This window comes from Pygoscelis adeliae, unplaced genomic scaffold, assembly GCF_000699105.1.
Source record: "Pygoscelis adeliae isolate BGI_AS28 unplaced genomic scaffold, ASM69910v1 Scaffold232, whole genome shotgun sequence".
Classification (NCBI taxonomy): Eukaryota; Metazoa; Chordata; class Aves; order Sphenisciformes; family Spheniscidae; genus Pygoscelis; species Pygoscelis adeliae.
In genome coordinates this window covers 71418-77937 of record NW_008824473.1, presented here as the reverse complement: position 1 = coordinate 77937, position 6520 = coordinate 71418, and positions in this window count along the sequence as shown.

Below are 6520 nucleotides of genomic sequence, written 5' to 3'. Positions count from 1 at the left end.
CTCCGTGTCGGCATGAACCCCACGTCCCTGCTCCTAGCACTGCCAGCCCTGCTCCAGCCGCTCGGCTGAGCGGCTCCAAAGCCCCACAGAGAAACCAGGCGCGGGAAAGGGAGGGAGAAGCAGCAAGTGCTTAGGATCCATCTTTTACAGCTCCCTCCTGCAGGGACTGGCTGTCACCATCTCTCCGGGTGCTGGAGCCACACATCGGGTGCCCTCCTTCTCCCCTACCTGCCGAAATCCACACTTGAGCTCGCTGCTGAGACTCCTCAGCTGCAGACCTTCCCGTGCTCATCTCTTCCCTCCTGCCAGAGACCAGGGCTGATTTTCTGTAAACAGCAGCGGAGTGGGATATGCGCCACGGGAATCAAAAGGGTTTCGTAGCAGCAACTCCACCAGCTTTGCTGCTGTGGGAACCACAGGGAAATCTGTTTTCCCTTTTCCTTGGGGTTCCCTCTGTGCAGCGCCTCTCTGCCTGTTGCTTCAGGCCGTGATGTTTTCTGATGTTTTATAGCTGGAGGGGCTGCAGTAGCGACCACCTCTTGCCTCCTGGGATGTAGGTTGCTCTTACTTGCCCCTAGCCACCCGGCCCCTTGTGCACACCCAGGAAGAGGTGAGATGTCCTGTGTTGCCCAAGCACTCGAGACAGTGAGGTTTTGGCGCAGGCAATGCCTCTGTGCCGAGGCTTTCCCCAGCAGCCAGTACACCAGCTGTGTGACCAGTGAGGCTTTGCAGGGTTTTTTGGATCACCCCCTGCTGTGGCTGTCTTCTTCCCTCCTTGCATGCCCTGGAGCTCCCCTTATCCTGTGGGTCTCCTTTACCCCTCCTGTCCTGCATCCTTGCCTGTCCTGGGGCAACCTGGGACTTACTGCAGGTATAAGGGTGAAAGCCCAGGCCACTATTCATCAATAGCATTGGTACAAATACAGCGGCCACCGCAGCTGGGTGTGAGGACATTTGCAAGTGCTCGCAGCTTGGCAGGGAGATGCTCTGGCTTTGCGGGTCGGCTTTTGTTTGCCTCTTTTATATCTGTGGCTTGTAGCTGCAGCCAATGTGCTTGGCTGAGCATGACTGCCCAAGTGGATCTGGGGGGCCAAAATTATTCCTTGGATGTGTGGGCAGCTCCTGTTTGTAAAACCAAACAGTGGTCTTATGGTCTTTGTGTGATTTACTGCAGTGCATAAAGGGGAAATAAAAATGTCAGATGGAGTCAAACCCCTGTCCCATCCCATCCCATCCCATCCTGGGGGTGCAGCCAAGGGGGTCTGCAGAAAGGAGGGGAGCTGTGGGGCTGGGCCGTGGCTGGCACTGGGACCCCTTCTTGCTCGCACCCTGGGCGGCTCAGCAGTGCTCTGGCTCTCCTTGCACTTGCAGAGGGGTCTCTTGTCACTTCCGTGGGCCTTTGGACCTGGGAACACCTTAATCCTACTCTGTCTGTCTGTCCATCTGTCTCTCAGACACTGCCTTTTGGTTTTGGCTGTGCTGGTACCTCTCTGGGCTTCTCTCCAGGGGATTTACTTGCTTTCTCAGGAAAACCTGTTTCAACCTCCCATGGCTTATAATGATCTTGCTCAAAACCTACTTTATTTTTTTCTCTTTCCTGCTTAATCCTTCTTAAACTGTGAGCTTTCCTCGGATACCCTCAGTGAGCGGGCCGAGGAGGGGGGGTCCTCCCCAGCTCAGTGAATAAAGCTGGTTTCTTGTTTTTTTTTTTTTTTTTTCCCCTTTCCCCTTCTGACTGCAGGGATTTTGCTGTTTGTTTGTGCAATGAAGGTAAGCTTTGAGGCAGTCTGGGCAGTGTGAAAGTGTAACACTGAGAGCAGAGGAGCCAACCTTGGGGCATGCCCCTGGTGCAAACACAGTCATCTCCCGGCAGCTGGGAGCTGGGGCACAGGCAGCCCCGTGGGCACTAGGGATGCACCCGTCTTGTTGGATGGGACCAACCCTGAACTGGCCCCTCTGCTGAGCCTGAGGCCAGTGCTGCGTGTGCCTTCTTCTGCCGGGGCTTACGAGCTGGACCCACCGCTGCCGATGGCTGGGGGACTGTGGGAAGAGCCAAGGCCAGTGCCCTCTGTCCCATCCCCGCTGCTGGATGTGTCCTGATGCTAAACATCTGAGGACCGAGCACGTGTCGCAAGCATGGCCTTCAGCGCGGGGCTGGTGGCGGTAAGTCTTGTCACATGTGCTGGGGAATGAATGGGCTCAGCAAAAGCCCAGGGATACAATAACCACACTTGAGCTTGTGCTCAAAATGCTGAGTAGATGACATGGATTATTCCTTTGCTAATGCTCTTAAGAGCTATTCCTGGGCCCGAGGGAGATAAAGGGGCTTATTATTGCAAAACCAATATCCTGCTGGGGGCGGATTTCAACGCCATTCCCTGCACCCTGCTTTCTGGTGGCAGCTGTCTGCACAGAGCCGGGGAGCCAGGCACTGGGCTGTGCAGGCAGAGGCAGGGGATGACCCTGGGCTCAGGCGAGGACCGTGTCTGTGCCCCGGCTCAGCGAGGCCTTTCCTTGTGGGGAAGGCAAGAAGGAAGGGGGAGCTAGCAGGGGAGCTGGTGTGGCCAAGGGGATGCAGCTCTCCCAGCCCCAGAGTCTTGGCTGGGGGCTCCCAACTTCCCAGCAGGTCATCTGTGGGTGATCTCCTTCAAGGCCTGCTCCTCCACCACAGCAACCTTGCAAGGCAAAGCTCAGCTGATGGCTTTCAAAGCTGGCTCAAAGATCTCTCACACCTGCACTCAGATCTCCCTGCTGGCTGATGGGCATCCACTTGGGGATAAAGCTTTGCTGAGCCATGGTGGGATTTCCCTCTCCCTTCTCCTGTGCCTCTTTGAACCTTTTAAATACCCCCTTTGCAAAAGTGCCTCTCTCACACGTTCCCACCTGCATGAGTGTCGCCCTGCCTTGGACAATTTTCTCCTCCAGCCCCTGCTCTACAGCTTCAAAGCTGGCACCCCAGCTTGGATCAGCTGCTGGGGCTCTCCCGTCCCATGGCCTCACCAGGCCAGGACGCCCTCAGCCCTGGGGATGGCACATGGCTGCCCTCCACCTTGTTCCATCCCTGTGTCCTGCCTCCCCTGGCCAGAGAAAGCAGCATCCCTCTTCCTGTAGCACAGGCAGCCAAGCAGAGGTGTGTTGGCATCAACACAGCACCATGACAGTTAAGAGATCCCTCCTTTAATCTCCTGTAGGTGTTTTTTCCATCCTGGCATGGCCCACACCCTCATACCATCCTCCTGGTTTTGGCACAGTCCCTGTCAGCTCTGCAGTTTTTTTATTGTGCTGCTTTGACACCAAAAAGCACCAGTCCCAGAGAAGAACAAGCGCTTTTCTTCTTCCTTGTGACACGAGGATGTCTGGAGAAGGGTCCCTAGAGGAGCGCAGGTAGATGAACTGTGAGGTGTGGCAGGTGCACCTGCCCTGACAAAGGCTGGGGGTAGTAAGACCACTGTGTCCTCACTTTTCGCGCCCTTACTTTCGTGCCTTTAAGGTGGCAGGTGCTGACCGTCAGGTACACACTTTGGGGCTGTGATTATGGTCACGTATACACCTCGGGCGAGGGGTAAGAAAGTCAAGACCCTCAGCCAATCAGAATTGACCACAGATCAGATTCAACTAGGGTATAAATGGAGCCCCGCTGGAGGGCAAGTTGAGCTGGTCCTCCTCGGAGCAGCGGGTCTGCAGTCGGGGACTCTCCCCTTGGGTTGGGATGCCGCCCAAGGAAACTCCTTGAGGTTGAGAGCCCTCATCTTATAGGTGAGTGATTGTGCACATTTTGGGTCCTCATTTCTAAAGCCGTCTGTGCAGTATTAATTCCTTGTACACCATCCTGAACCTGTGGTTTACTGATGTTGTCAGAGTGTCGACGCCTCATTTCTAGTTAGTTTTCTCTTAAACAATTTTGGTTAAAATAAAGTTTATTTTTTAATTTATCACCTGCCTAATTTGATTTCGTGAGCCTCCGCGACACAAGGGTAACCAGAAAAGGCTACGTGGTGCTCTGCCTTGTGGAGTCTCGATCGCAGTGCGCCCCAGGTTTTGGCCTGCACAAGGGCTGGGCATGGCGGGCAGGAACAGCCCTGCATGGAGAACTGCTCATCCCCTGGCACTGACAAGCTCCCCTGACAGCGGTGAGATCCAGGACTCGCACCCAGGGCAGGGCTGTGGTGTGGCTGGATGCACAGTGACAGGAGGAAAGAAGAAGGGACTGGGTCAGGGGAGACTTGCTGGGAGAGCTGGGCGACTGCAGGGGTCTTGCCAGAAAAGAGCCAGGGAAGCTTATGCATTGCGCCCAGCTCAGTGGGTGTTGCTGTCTGAGTGCCGCTTGCGCAATTTCCCTGGGATGCTTGCTTTTGCTTACGTGGGGAACTGGCAACAGGAATGTAGATATGTGCCTCAGTGCCTCAGTTGTCTTTATATGTCAGGTCCTTTGGATGAGAAAAGGCAACTGAGAGACTTGGGAGGGGGAAAGACAAGCACACAGGTGGGGACTCTGGCTGGGACTCTGCACTCGGTTTCTTGCTGTGCCATAGAGATCCTGGTGCAAAAATAGAAAGCAATGATCCCTGACTAGTTAAGGGAATTTATTTAAGGGGTCATGTTTGTTCCCCTGTTGCGTTTTAATCAAACATTCTCTCAGGTGAAGTTTGTCATATACCCCAGGCACATTGCAGTGTGTTGCAGTGGTTGCACTTAAGTGGTGAGACTTACTTTTCATGGGAAATAGTCTTTGCGCGCTTCGGCAGGCCAAGACCAAAAGCACTGGGCTCACCCAGGTCTACTAGCGAGCAGTGCAGAACTTTTCTGCAGAAACCAACCTTCCACTACTGAACATGGAAGTACTAATTTCAAGTCAGTGACCATGGGTGATCCTATTTGTGTGCAGAAGGTTCTGCAGACAGAAGGGCATAGAGGTATTTTGTGACTAAATTACTCATTGCAAGTCATTTGCTTAGCTCTCTTCCTAGTCCATCCTTCACACAAACCAACCAGAGCTAGCTCTGTGGAAGAACAAACCGTTCTCCAGGAAGATGATTCCATTTTTTTTTGGTGCAAGGTCTCCATGTCACGCCTCTTCTGTACCACACTGCTTTTATTTCATAGCCCTGAGTTCCCTCTAAACCCATCTTTTCCCAGCTCCAGTTGCTGGGGGTCAGTGCCATAGGTTTGTGAGAGCACTGTGGATGAACCTGCCTTCCCAGCAAGGGGCTTGGTGTGACTCACTAAGTCTGCACCTCCCTGGGTAATGTGCGGACAGCCACACATGGAGGGACTCCTCTCACTCAACTTTAGACATCATCTGTGCCAGTCACTCTTGGTTGTTTTTAAGAAATGGGATTTGTTTTAGCTAGCCCATTTGGGACTCCTATTTTAAGATGCAGTGGAAGTTTCAGAGGTGCCCACTGAATGCAAAGGAAGGTCACGTATCATCTGCCTGTATTGCAGATGGGTAAAGTCAGTGGGAGGATTCTCTCACCAAACCTGCCCGTAGTTGCTGGCAGCGGAGGGCGCTGCCAGCACATTCAAATTTGTCACTACCCAGATTTTTTGGGGATTGCTTGTGGCAGGCACTTGCCACATCTGTGTCTACCAGTATGGCCTTGGAAGTTGCCACCCCAACTGCAATTCAGTGGGGACACCTACAGAGTGCAGGAAGCTCCTTGGTCATGGAGGCATAATCAGGGACAGTTCGGGTTTGTATCTCAGGGTGGCATTATAAGTTGATCCATTATGAAACATGGCCTGAGAAAGACTTTGAGTTTCAGGGAGGAATGTAGCATGAGAGACAAAATTACCCTGTGAGGAGAGTCAGGATACAGATGGTCCAGGCTCTCCTTGTGGGTACAGAGGCTTGGGGTAGAGACTGAAGATTTGAGCTGGGTCTCCCATGTCTCCAAGCTTTTCCTTGATTAGTTGCTTTTAACAGTCAGTTGGCTGCATCTGCCCCCAGGGGCATAAACCGAGACAGCCTTTACTGACAAGACCAGCTGGACGGGTAGCTTGACTGATAGCAGGAGATATGCCAGACACACAAGTCTAAAGGGAATCCATACTGTATTTTCTTTTGTTTTCATTCCTCACACATCATGAATGAGTTGAACAGGTGGATGTCTGCCGATTTATTCTTAAAAGCCATTCATACAATTGATTAGGCTGCTATTAATTGACGACATTACTGGTTAAGCATGCATCTTTGTTAATTGAATAATTCCTTGCTGTGAAAAGCCTCACAATTTAGTAATTTATTGTTAATCCTGTTATATATACACAAATATACACATGTACATACACATATGATGTACACAGACATTTGCATGCACACAAAGACTTCCTACATGCTTTGCTTATTTCCAAGGGCAGGATATTCCAAGCTGGGACACTTCACATGACATCCATAAATTTCTACTTTAACGTGTACATTGTACTATTTTGTAACCTCCTTTTAGATACCAAATTATGGCACTAACCCTTTGTTGGCCAGAGGCTGGTACTGTTAAACTCTTCATTCCTAACAGGTCTA